This window comes from Plectrocnemia conspersa, unplaced genomic scaffold (genome assembly GCF_051122295.1).
Source record: "Plectrocnemia conspersa isolate PC_06_02 unplaced genomic scaffold, ASM5112229v1 ptg000014l, whole genome shotgun sequence".
NCBI classification, from domain to species: Eukaryota; Metazoa; Arthropoda; class Insecta; order Trichoptera; family Polycentropodidae; genus Plectrocnemia; species Plectrocnemia conspersa.
Window position 1 is genome coordinate 10679323 of NW_028277178.1, and position 14617 is coordinate 10693939.

Consider the following 14617-nt stretch of genomic DNA (forward strand, 5'->3'; position numbering starts at 1 on the left):
ACATGGCATTAAGCCCGAGCGTTTAACGAAGGGACGAGACATTAAATGTTCTTCTGGTCCCCATAAAAGGACCATTAGGGCTACTGACCCGTATACGCCGTAGGAGGTCCTCGTATATTGTTTTGGATCGTTTGAGACTAGAATATTTTACTGAAACCTTCCAACTCCACCTACGCCACCCCCTTTGCGGCCGCACTTAACGTTGTTTTTTAATCGCCATCTCGGAAAACCTCTTAGCTTTCCCTTGCCTGTAATGCGCCGTACTTTAGGGCAGCCCCGTTTTAATGCCTACAACGACGCAATGAAAAATAATTATTGACTCTTAAACAGCGAAAGTATCGCAAATAACCCACTCTTACACTGTACATGCAACTTGGGTATATACTATATGCAGTCCTTATTCAATTACATTTTCAGTGCCTAGTAAAATAATTAGCGAATATCGTGAGAATTAATTTAGTAATTTTACTATCAAGATGTAATTCTTTAAGATTTTATTATAATTTATTTTAAATGTAATACAATAGAAAGTAAAAGTATAATTTGATGAAACTTGTCTATATGATGAGGGTTTAAATGTGATGGTAGTAGCTCAATTGTATTTTGACCGTGATATTACATGATTTAAATTTTATAAATATATATATCGTATACAAACTCCTATGATATAATTATAAAATGGGCAATAAAAAAAGTTTTAAATTATATTGAAAATAATTCAATATATGTAATGTAATTAATCAAGATAATGGTACAAGCTATCTCATAAACTTAGGGGTATTTTTTAAAAATTATCGCTATGTCTTTTTCACGTTCCTTGTATTTTTTTCTGTATTTTCAATATAATTGGAATGTATTGACTGTCATTCAAATTTAAATATGGATCAATGCCTTAATATTTGAAAGGAAATACTATTGTTGTATTACTATTACTTCATAGGTAATCAAAAAAATTTTTCCCTTTTTTAACTCATTGTTAAATCCACATAAAGGTTCTACTGCTGTATAAATATTTTGCATTGTGCCACGCATAATAGGTGCGTTTCCAAAATTAATCTATCCATATTAAAGTTTCGCCTTTAGTAGGTAGGTATATTGCGCGTTTGTGTATTTCATAGAATCGACTTAATAACGCGTCAGATAACAATAGCCCGCGATCTATTGTTGTTATAAATTAATGTCTGAATTTTGAGAAAGCTCCCTGTTTTGCTGTTGTTCTTTCAGACGTGAATACTAAATTGGAACGGTTTTAAGGAAAGTCATCCAATAAATTAACATGTGTCGCTCGGCGCTTTTGATGACTTTCAACTTGTTTTGCCGGTGATTCATCTTCGGCGCTTGTGTTTTAAATGCATATGTATTATTTTCGACGCGAAATAGCATTGTGATAAAATAACGCGAGAGACGTATGTGAAACTTACAACTTTGGCATCTTGTAAGACGTATTGTGTTTTATGAGCGACGCCGTTGAACTGCACAAATTATACCGTTAAATTTGTATTATTATATTGTACTATAATATTGCTCAAGCATATATTTTATAATTTATTATCTTGCATTTTTATTAATTAGTATTAAAAACCTATATATTTTTAATATATAGATTTATATTTAAAATGCTTTTTTTCGTTAATGAAGTTTTTTTTAAATAATATTTGATATTTCTATATCGTTGATGTATATATATATAAACTATATTTTAAATACTCAAAATTATTTTTTATTTTAATACAAATATATTATTGCGTAATACTGCTAATTTAAATTTTTTAATATTACATGTAGTCGATTTGTTGTAATAAAATCCCATCGTTTTTACCGCAATAACTTAATTAATTTTTTTAATTTTTTTGCGAAAATACTTCGTATTGCGAAACACTTGTACACCAAGTTACTTGTTCCCCAAGGCTTTATTGTTAGATTCACCAAACACATATTTGTATGAAATGTTTGATATTCCTGCCACAAAAATTAACTATAAAAAATAATTAGTATTTCTTAAATAAAAAATATACAATAAAGCGCCTTTCTGTTAACTGACAAAAGTTAAATAAGCACTAAAATGCTACATAATAATTTTTTGTCTTTTTATCTTACCTTTTCAAGTATCCCTGATATTTGACTGATATCTCTCATATACAATGTATTATATATAAGAAGCAATTTGATTTTTTACACAATATTTTATATAAAACATCTTATAAATTATAGAGCACCGTCACGTATAATGAAGTTTGCAGTTTAATTCTTATATTTTTTAAACTCTGAATTTATAATTAATTAATTAATTAATTAATATAAAAAACACTAAGAATTATTCCGTCGTGCAATATGCATTTTTTACGCAATGCATTTGAATCATCGTCTTTATTAACGTCTGCAATAAATATTAAAACCGGTACCATAGCTCACGCGCTCGCCGAGTTAAATTCGCATATAAATTCTGCATAATGATTCGGAGTGTTTGGTGTTAATTAGGACTTATCTGAATAAATCGGCTGTTTACGAGTATGAATACATTCAAATACACAACGGCGAACACGTATTACAAACCAAGGTGTTAAGCGGAAAGTGTTAATGAGCCTTAAATCTGATGAGTACCAACATTAAATCGTGGCTCGATCGGAATGCAATAATTACATTCTCTGGGTTTTAAATACTTTTAAAAAATATTTAAAGTATATAAAAACAGATTCGTAAACTATATGAACTATAAATATCATTTTTAACTGATTATTAATATGTATTAGTTAATATAATATATATCGATCGCCTTAAATATTATTTGACTAGCTATAGAACTATTTTGAAAAACACATTTTTTTTTGCCGCTCCGTCAGTTATTCACATCCTCTATGTCACTTTATTTTGCAGCGTTTTTAAATCAGGATCTTTAATTTTGATTCCCTTAGTAACTAAATATTCCTCCTAATCAAATTTTTTTAAAAAGTTTGCCTAAATACATATTTAGTAGGATATTTGGTTATTATCCGCTTATGTATTATAGCGCCTTTTATTTAGGAGCGTTTGTATACGATTCACCGAGTTCTCCCAAAAAGTTGTATTTCGCTAAGCATTTCTTCAAATAACTGAAGTGTGCTTTCGATAATCACACTATTTTCGAGTAATTCCAGTTCTAGATTTTGGAACGTCTTCGACAATTACGATCGCGGCCTCTTCTGATATCCGTAGGAGCCAGGATGTCCGCACTAGCCGACTCGCCTATGGCTGTCACCATCTGGCACCTTAAATTCTACATTGATCAATTTATTGTCAGCTACAAGAAGCTGATCCGGTTCGTATCGATCAATTTTAATATTTTGTAATTTTATTTTATTTCCTAATACCTATTATTTTTTGTGTATTATTTTGTATTATATATTTTGTGTATTGTAATAATACTATGTATTGTTTTGGACCACTGTGACGCATTGGAGATAACCTATGAGCTTAATTTAATCTTATTTAAATTTAAATAAATACATTTTTTAATTATTTTGATTTTATTTTTAGCGTATAAAAAAAAATGTAGTTACATTTATAAATTTGTAGTATTGCTTTTAGTGAAATTGAAACTCTTGGAGATGTGAGATTTTTTTAGCATGTGTATCAAAATTTTCACTAAAAAGTAAAATAAACTAATTATTTAGATTGATGTAATATGTCTATAATAATAAATATGCTATTTTTATATTATATTTTTAAATGCATTACATAAATAATTTTCTCTCTGTCACACAAGTGTACGGTCGACGGTCTATTGACCCGGTGACAAGGTGCAAGGTCCCCAAAGTATATATGAGGAACGATCGCGAGAGAAGAAATAGCACAAAACACGAAGGTGTATCGCGAAACGGCGTCGTTTTCCGACGCCGCCTAAGGGCGTCGCACTCTGGCGCACGGTCGTCGCCCACATCCGTCGAAGTGCATCACTCTTTCGAGTAACGTGGACAGTGTGAAGGTCGGTCATGGACTTAAGGATGACCAGGAAAATACCGATCTGCCAATTATCCCACCTTCAGCGGTTACGCTTGGTTGAATTCAATTATTTATGTATGTATTGTATATGAGACCGCTTTTGAATTAATGTTATGATTTTCCTCTTGGGTTTAATGTAGACTTGTCTTTTATATATACACATACAAAAGTAGTCGACATATTTTTAAGGTGTAGGGTTACCATATTCTCCAAGAACTACAGAAACGTGATGCATAGGCTAATATAAAAATATCGTGAAAAAGCATTTAACAATTTACCAATTTGTTCCTAAAATCAATATTTGAAAATTTCTAGAAACAACCTCACATATTATAAATCTGTCAGAAAAGATAAGTAGAGAAATCGTGAACCAAATTCTATGAAAAGAACAAGATATAGAAAATATCCAGATATATTTTGTATTATACTAATTCTAAATATTTTGAGCTCGGGTCTGAAAGGTTTGTTTGTAATAATTTAACAATATAGGAAGAAAAAAATAATACAACCTGAGTTAAAAAAAAAATACATTTTATTACAAAAATCTAATTTTAGTAGTGTTCGATTTTTTTTTTTAATTCTATAAAACAACTATTTAAAAAAAATCTCAATATGAAAAACGTCAAGATAATATTAAAACATTTCATACAGCCATAAGTACCGCTAAATATGATAAAGATGAGCTGAATAACCTTTATATATATTATTATACACTATTTCTATAACAGTGAAATCTCAGTATAGCGAAGCTCACGGGACCGAAGAAAAGTTTCGATAGACAGAAAATTCGTTATATCGAATGTAAGAAATATAATATATTTTTATTTTATTTTTAATTACCATATTACTACAACATCAAAATATCCGCTTACAAGATTCGCAGATCGTTTTATGTCCGTTTTTAAGGATACTGTAATGAACATAATAAAATTTGTTAAAAAATATTTTATAAAAAATGTTTGAGGGTCAGGGAAACACCTTGAATGTCGCTTGTAAACACATCCGGCACACGCCAAGTTAAAAACGAACTGAATTCGGAGAAATATTGTGTCAAGTTGTAACAACATTCTCAAATTCGGATCAAAATATTTCGTTATACTGAGATCAGTCTTCGTTATAATGAAAACATATTGTATGAAAGTTTTTTGGGGACAAATTGACGATTCGTTATACTGGGATTTTTTTTATTTCACTATTCGTTATAGAGAAATTATACCGTATTATTCAAATATTTTATTAAAAATACAATTTTTGTAATTAATTATTTTAAAAATATACGAATTTTAATTAAATTAAAAGGATTGAACTATAAATATAAAAATAAAAATAAAAAATGTGTAGGCATATCAAAAATTTATTGAGTTTAAAAAAATTAATACCAAAGAAATATGTCAAAAACCGATAAATTCAGCAGAAAAAAAATTAATATATTTTAGATACAATACCTATTAGTAAATTATTATTAAAGTTTAATCGGTTTTTCACAGCTGTACAAGAGAAAAAACCGATAATATAATTAATAGTAATTAAAATGTTTTTTTTTATTATTTAGATGTGAAATCAAAAACAGAATATTATTATTTTTTTAAATTATATCGTTGATATGAGATTTTCTGAATGATTATTAGTTATTTAATCAAATAAAATATAGACCCCTTTTATAGAATAATTATTTATATCTGTTAAGTAGGATTGCTTCGCGTTCGAGTATTTCTGTATAAAATTTTACTTTAGACATCTTGTCTATATATCACCGAGGTATACTTAAATATAAATTCAGATTAAAGAAATAAAATATTTACTTTAAGGGATCTTTTCAAGATTCCAAATCAGACTAGTCAAACGTTCAGAAAATCAAGATATGGTAACCCTACTCATAAGTAAAACTATGTTTAACAACCCTTCATTTTATGATCTCAAAATTAATCAATTCCCAATTGTTAATTAAAATTGGCTAGGTGGTCGCACGTAAAATTAGACACCCCTTTTGACACGCGATCCACCCTCTATCCATTTAAATATCTCTCCCTTCTGCTAGAGTGCGCACAAAGGCGCAGTCTTTCGCGACCTCTCCTTCTTTTTTTTAATTTAAAACGCGAGATAACCGAGCACATTGTTATATTTTTTCCCATCTCTTTCTCCACCATTTATTAAATCATCCTCGAATGTTCGCGGCCATTACTGACGAAAGAGCGGACGTGTTTCCATCACAAGACATTGGGCTTCCAATTTAATATATTTCTGCGAAGGCCTCCGAACAATGGGCGGCTAAAAGTTGAACACTTTCATTGCATCCCTCTTGTCCTTTAGACTCGGGGATCGCCAACCTCGAACGCTGTATTCAATTAAAACGAGAAATATAACGTATGTCGTGAGACTCCTTTAAAAAAAATTGCACAAAATTAGATTACCCTTTAGATTAAATTTACTTTCAATTATAAATGTATTTGAGAAAGATATTTAAAAAAAATGGTGTTGTCATTCTCAAGTACAGTGTTATTTAATAAATATAGAAAATATGTTAACCGAATACTTAAAGAATGCAATAATTTAGTAAAAAATCGATTCTAAACAACATTACCTTCATATATTTTAGGTACCCTATCTCAAAATAAACATTATCAATTTTATTTTATAATCAATGTCACTTGTGGTGTTTTTAGTCAGTAATATTTTTTCTTGTAGGCATTTTTTTGAGAAATTATTTTTTAAGAACATAATTGTATGGCATTTTCATAATTTTATTTATAGTATAGTAACTATAAATGAGGTTAATAAAATATAAAACATAAATATATATAGTTACTGTTAACATTGTAAGGTATATAAATAGGTTTTGTTGAGTTTGACCAATTAAAATTTTGATACAAGATAATAAGACTTGGTATATCAGTATGTATAAAATCGGTATCCAAAGTTATGGAGTTGTCTGTAATTAAACGTCACAAGAATAGGGCTTTTAGCTTTTGCAGTGCAGACTAATGCAACAAACAATGATTGCATATCATATTAAAAAAATATTGACAACATTCATTCCAAAATATCTATTAAGTAATCCAGTGTAAAAGGCAATTCAAAATCATAACTTTTCTGTAAACAATTTTGGTTTTTATATACATTACACAATGTAAAGAATAGTACTTTTGTTTATTATAATTAATTACTATCAAAACCACATCTTTTAATTATTGTTTAAACAACGTTTCGAAGTTTTGAATACAAACTTTAAGTATTTACAACATAATAGATTCAGATATTAATGAGGGCCTTGGGAGTTATATATTATTAGTTTGCATACGTATCAGATTCACTTGTGGTATCAATGTCTAAAATACGTTCTTGGATCCCCCCTGTTGCTATTGTTATTGCCGACAGTGAATAACAATGACGTTCGTTATGTATTGTGAAAGCTTTCAGCTTCATAGCTTCTTGTGAAAATTTTGTATTATGAATATACAAAAGTCTACACATATCTTTTTTTAAAACTCATATTTTTTAAATTTATAATACGCTGTCATCGCAGCAATTTTACTAAGTGAAAATAAAAATAAAGACAGTTTATCGCGGATATGTAAATACTTTTTGAAAGGTTTTCTACAATGGTGTGTTTTGTAAAATGCTACAAAAGCTTCTAAAATGTTTACAATGCATGTCTGCCACGTTAATGTGGAACGAAGGATATCTTCCTTGCAGTTAGCTTTCTGCATCCGAGAAGGGATTGTATCAGCACAATGAAAAGGGGGACTTTATAGATTTAATTTCCGCATTTGCCAAAATAAAAAAAATATAATAAACGAAAGCTCTGGAAAAGGTACTGCTTTCACTCGGTGACGTCTCGTAACTTCAACGAAAGCTCTTCATATTTTGCGAAAAGATTTATTAAATTTTCTCTTGTAATAACCAGTGATATTTTAATTATATTTTTGCTATTAATATTTTCATTATTTTTAATATTTTTAATAAACAAACCTTTTATACTCATTTATTTAAAATACATAAAAAACTATATTTTATAAGATGTCTTAGAAAAATGTAAATACATACAGCTAATTTGCCAAAGTCCAAAAAAGTTCAATTGTATAAAATTACTAAAATAAGGTCGTGATGTCTTTAATTATTATTAAAAATTTAAATAGATATTATTGTATATTGTCTTAGCATTCATACACCTCATTCAATCGGTCCAACCATGCGTGAGAAATTCGCAATTGTTATCCAGGCCCGCATTCACGCGCCTGGGCTCGTTCGAAAAGGGGGGCATTAATTTCGTGTATTATAATTTAGCAGTCGTAAATAACAATGTAATAACACGGCATATTTGTATATTCGACGCGGTGGCATAGTGGCAAAATTTCGGCCCGGATTAAAAGGAATAACATGTATATTTAAACCTAATAAAAAGCGATGGCGCGCGTATACACTACGCGTACGTGCCGTGGCCCGTGTGTAGTTTACGATGCCCTTAATTTATTATTTAGTTGGCGGCATTTCATTTTGTTTTTGTCACGCGATTTCAGGTATGCCGGCCCTGCACAAACACACGTTATGTGGACGCTAAATGGCGGTCATTTTATTACATTATTTATGCAATTGCGCGCGGACCGAACGGAACATAGGAGAAAAGCGGTGGAAAATTTGCGCCCCCTAGCCTTCTACGAAGAAGGAACGGCCAGTCTTTAGGTATGACACGAAACATTTAAATTTTAAGAAGATTAATGTACTGTAAACCATTTTAATAAAACCTAATGCTTAACTTTAGAAATAAAAATAATAGTAGTATTTTTTATTTTAAAATTTTTAATTATATAAAAATAATTGTATACCTGAATATGCAATTGCCAGTTATTTAGGTAATTTATTACATAATTCGACTTTGGTCAATTTTTTTGCACAAAGACGATAACCTAATACCCGCGTTATGAGACTGTATGTCAAAATTGAATAACATAAATATTTGTTATATTATAATGTTTATTAATTATGATGTATTAAGCAACTAATTGTTGCAATTGGAAAATATAACCATTTTAATTATCGCTACCAATGGAACAATAGTTTGGAAATTCGTACCATTTATAGACTACGTTATGGCCAGGCTATATTTGATTATCATTGTTATTGATTATTTATATTAATTACTTTAATAAAAGAAACAATACACACCATAAAAAATTAATAACATATATAAAATTTGTATTTTAATAATGTAGTTCAATTAAAATAAAATTTATCATATATACATATATAAGCGTTCCTATTGCTATGGTTTTATTGCTTTTGATGCTTCAATTCTTGACTTCCGAGAAGTAAGAATATTTTTAAGGCTTTTCTACTTGACAATAACATTGTTTTTGCTGTGTATCAGCGTTTTTGCCAAAATAACTTTCAAAAACTAAATATTTTAACATTTTTTTCTGAACAAACATTTTTGATTTCGTCCGCGATTTTTTTGGATACATAATTAAACATTTATTTTTGGCTACCCCCATTGAGATATTGAAAAAAAAGTTACATAAAATACGTAAAAAAAACATATGCGGATGATTTTATAATTATTACTGCAACTTTTAATGATCATATTTAACGCATTTTATAAGCAGTTTATTTTGACCTAATTTAAAAACTTTAAAGGCATTGATGACCAATGCGTAAAAAAGTAGAGATTGCCAATATTTTTTAGATTTACAAAATATCAACAATATTTTATGTAAAAATATGGTTTTTAAATTTACATTTATTATGGTAATAAGCGGAAGGGATTTTCTATCATAATAAAAAAATACTGTAGTGGATCCATAAAGCTTATTCTCAAATTAAAATGTGAAACTGAAAATTTAACTAAATTAAAGTGTTGTTAAATATATTAAACTGTGAATTTCAAATCTTTTTGACATAGTTAATTTTTTTCGATATATTTTTATCTTTTAAATGTTACGATACGTTACATATAGTTTGAATAAAAATAAGGTGTATTTTGTTAGTTTATTCAATTAGTGGTTATTAGGTTTAGTGCCAAATAAATTTTTACGATAACAAAAATTACGATTTATAAAAAAAATAGCATGTATTTTATTCACTGCGATTTTTTATTAAGAAATTACATACAGAGATTTAGGCTTTCGCCTTACTTTCACATCTATAGCAAATCGTAATCGCATATAAAAAGTATTAAAAAAAAAAAATTAAGATTATGTCCTGAATATGTCCTGAATATATTTTATAAGGAACAACCTAATTTTGTTGCCAATAATTATATTTGTATATTCTTTGGAATAAAATTTAATAAAAGCATGATAGACAAGTTGTATAAGTCGCAAACTATTGACCTAAAAGGCTTAGGTTCGAATCCCATTTGGACTTAATTTTTTTCGAATCAGTGATTATTATATGAATAAAATTCCGATTAATCATCATAGATTTGGTTTTTCTCCATTTGTCTAATCTCACAGATGAATATCGTGATAATTAATTAATACTGAGTAAGATCTTACATATTTAATATTATAGATAATTATATATATGTATTAATAAAAACACTAATTTAAAACGAAACAACACAAAATTATTGTTAATTCATATTACATTATTACCGAACGTTTGGTACGCTGTGCATGTCTGCAATAATTAAAATATTAAAGCGTTTGTCGTATACATTCATATATACGGATACACAAATACTTAACGCCATAACTACAATTCCTGCAGACGAATTTATACATTTCCCAGGCGACACCCTACATCAAATAAATATAAATGCCGCCAGGGTGTATAAAAATGCAAGGGGCCCGCCTGTGGCAATTCGCTGCAAGTGTTTATTGCCGGACGGACAGTAAAAATGCAAAAGTTGATGCACATACCAGAAGTATCTGGAGTGTTATTACAACGTACCTGTCATGGTACTTATCTATATGAGATATTTAATTAAAAAATGCGCATTCTACTTTATACGACGGTCGTGATGGTATATGGCCGTATGAGTTAAAATAAATGTATATATTAGATATCTAGATATAATAATATAATTTAATATTAAGTAAGCATCAAAAAGTAACATGCATCATACATTTGTTTACTTTTAACAGTTTGACAAGAGCTGCTTTTGTATGTATAATATGAAACGCCCGTATTACAGTGTCTAGAAGTTCGCGGAGCAAGTTTGAGCATTTGTTCAAGAAATGTTAGGGAAGTAATTAATAACGTCAACGAGGGGCACTCTAACGAACTTCACATTCTAAATGCATTATGAAAGGTGAGCAAATATTCACTGTAAATATGGTTATTCATAATTGCTCACTCACTTTACTAATTCGCATAAAAAATATATCATATGAATAATATGTGCTTTAATTGCTGCAAAAATAACATTTACCATTAGCGAGCTTTTAATTTATAATATACCTTTTTTTTACATACAGCATAGAACGGATAATAATAATGGTGGATATTTATGAAAATCTACTCGCTAAGTTATCGTATATTTTCATCTTTAGGTATGTAAGCCGTTGCGAAACAACTTCTGTCTGGGATAGCTTATCCAGTGCCAGTTGTTCAAGATATTATTAATGTGTTAAGCAACTTGCTTCCGACTAAAGTGGCTCTTAATCTATATACAAGGGATGAAAGCTTGCCAATATATATTTCCACTTACTTCCTCTACCAACAATCCCATTGTTCATTTTGAACTCGGTGGAAATAAAACACTTACTCAAATAAAGGAATAACTTTGCGCTTTGCAATTGATGATTACTATTAATTATGCATATTATTATTATTAATATGCTTTCTGTGAAAATCGCAATAATAGATTCATATAATGACATATATTTTTTTCCATCCATAAATCTAAAAAATAAAAACTTAACCGTTTTAAGTAGGAACTTCTTATTCGTTTTTTTTAAGAACTAACTAAAATCTTAATAATGTACTTTTACAGCTGAGGCCGGTTTTTATTAGTAACGCAATCAGCGTAATATTTTTTAGCTAAAACAATATCAATTTAATAATAGCAAAACAATGCCAATATATATTTATCATGATAAATAAGATTCTGACAAAAAAATGTTTATTATTGTAAGAAAGATACTATACAATTATGTATACTTCAGATGATCAATATAAGAACTTCATACTTAACTTAAAATAAACGCAAAATATATTATGTATTATAGTATCTTAAATAAATAATAAGAATCTAAGTAGATTCTCCCAGAAAATGTTTTTAAAAATAAAAATAATGATATTCAAGAAGCAAGATCTTGGGTTTAAGATCTCAATATAATCAGTGTTTAATTTTATGAATAAATATAGTAATATTATAATCATGATAGGGCTAAAATTACGCTAATAATAAAAATGTCCGTCAAAGTCGCAGTTATATACATATGTAGCATAGATGTTTTTTTTAAGTATCGGAATATATAATTATCTATTTATTAATAACTGTTGTGCATTTAATATTGTCTCTTTATTTTCATGGTGTAACACACAAGTAAGATAACTTCTCTCTCAAAGCTTTATATAAAAGCGCAGTTTTCCAGACTGCAAAGCTCAGAGCGCCAGGAAAAAACTCCGAGGCAATTGTTGAAGCTGTCTAGTGTTCAAAGGGATTAAAGAGCTTTTCTGACCTCCAAAGATTACATTGTTGATATGAGCCATTCTTCTGCTCTCTAGCCGATGCACATAATACCATCCATAGAAAAGAGCTTCTCAGTTTATGCGAGCATCTTATATCTCATAATATTCGCTTTGAGAAAACGGAAACCAATTAATCTCTTCGATGCTCACGTGCTCTCATATTGGATATTAATATATCACAGAAAAATCTTACTTTGATATTTATGTAATGATTAACCAGCACGATAGAAGTAATATATAAGTTTTTACTTAATAATTTAAAAGTTGTGAGTTAAGCTACTACAATAACATTGCCGCTGTTTAATTTAATCGTGTCTGGCAGATCAGAATTAGATTTGCGAATCAATAACATGTTTTGTTATATATTGAAATCTGTTTCATATGCAGAAAAACTATGCTTCTGATAACCATATGAGTGACACTCGTAAATATTTTACTTTTCTTTTTTTGCCAATAGATAATAATATATCAATCAATATTTCAGTTACTATAAAATGTATCGATAAGCAAACGCTTTCGTATTCTTTTTTTGGATATCATTTAAATTATAAAAACAGAAACAAGTAATGAATTAATTTCAGCAGTATTTTATTTTCTTGCTCAAAATAAGTAAACTCTAATCAAACCTAGCAGCGATTAAAAAAATATTTAATTTATTTTAGCGATATATTTTTACTTTCTGTTTTAGACATTATTAATTTTCGTTTTTAAATATAAATTATCTGATATCATCGACATATGTATGCTATCTCATAGAATCTGAGCATTGACTTTAAAAGCTTGCAATGCTTGTCGATCGCAAAACGGCAAGTGTATAAAATAAAATATGCATTTATCGCAAAATCTCCATGTGAGAACACGACACGTCTTCAGCGAGCTTTTAAGTTAAAATAGAAAAGTTACAAAATGTTACTTTGTGTTCTTTAATAATTAACAATTATGTAAAATGTAAGTAACAATTATGTTAAATATAAGTTAAAGCATGTTAGTTTTTTTGTACAATAGATAAATACGATTTTTTTTTTACCATATTTTTTAATTCACATTTGATTAGACTTGAATCGCTGATGATACTAGAATAGTCAATATTAATCACAGCGCATAAATTTAACAAACACAAGAGAGATTCTCATTGATAATTATTCAAAAATAATTCCATATGCAAACACAATATTTTTTTTTAATTAAAAAAAATACTATTTAATACCTTGCTCTATCCTAACGTTTTCAATTTCTAAATCTTCATAGTTTTTAAAATTAAAAGTGACTAGAATCTCTAGAGGAAATCTTTTATAGTATAACAGCCTTTACTTGTTTTTATGTTATATCCTTATGCACCAGTCTTGCGGTTAATAATTTTAATTAAAACTCAAACGACTTATTTCTTTATTCAAGAGTCGGATATTGCAGTCGCGGTAATAGCGAAACGTCCGACATCCACCAGTAACCCCGTAAAGGCGAAACACGGCGAGCTTTGAGCAGTAACCCAGCTATCTAGCTTATAATGCATGATACTTTAACGACGGCAATCCTGGTTTCGGCGGTGGTTCCTGTACTCCCCGATGTTATTGACCGAGCTCCATTGCGGCGGTGTCAAACTGAAAAAGCTCATTTGACAGTCGCGCTTCCAACCCTTCCGAGGCAATAAACTATACAGCACTCTAAAACTACAAAACATTTATGAGATCACGAAATATTACGTCATCCGACTATGCAGATCGTAAACTTATTTAAAAAGGTTTTCTTTACGCCATCTACATTGACTTGCAAAATAAAATAAATAAATAGGACTTTTTAAAAGATAAATAGATAGAAATATTTGTGGCGGCAGATATAAACATGATTAAATCATCGGGTGAATTGCAGATGATTTTTATTTTTAAAACCTGTGTAAAGGTGAATAATTATTAAATATTATAGAAATTGTAGAAATGTGTTGTATAAAAAACTCACTATAACAAAGTAATTAATAAAACAAGTAAACTAATTTATACTATAAGTATGG

General features: G+C 28.9%; 1 long non-coding RNA gene across 1 annotated transcript; it reads left to right on the forward strand.

The window, feature by feature from the left end:
• Window positions 1–3884: 3884 nt before the first annotated feature.
• On the forward strand, window positions 3885–14055 carry LOC148226198 (uncharacterized). Its single transcript, XR_015812260.1, has 3 exons — window positions 3885–4053; window positions 8496–8658; window positions 14008–14055. It is a non-coding gene; the product is annotated as an uncharacterized LOC148226198 (long non-coding RNA).
• The last annotated feature ends 562 nt before the right edge of the window (window positions 14056–14617 follow it).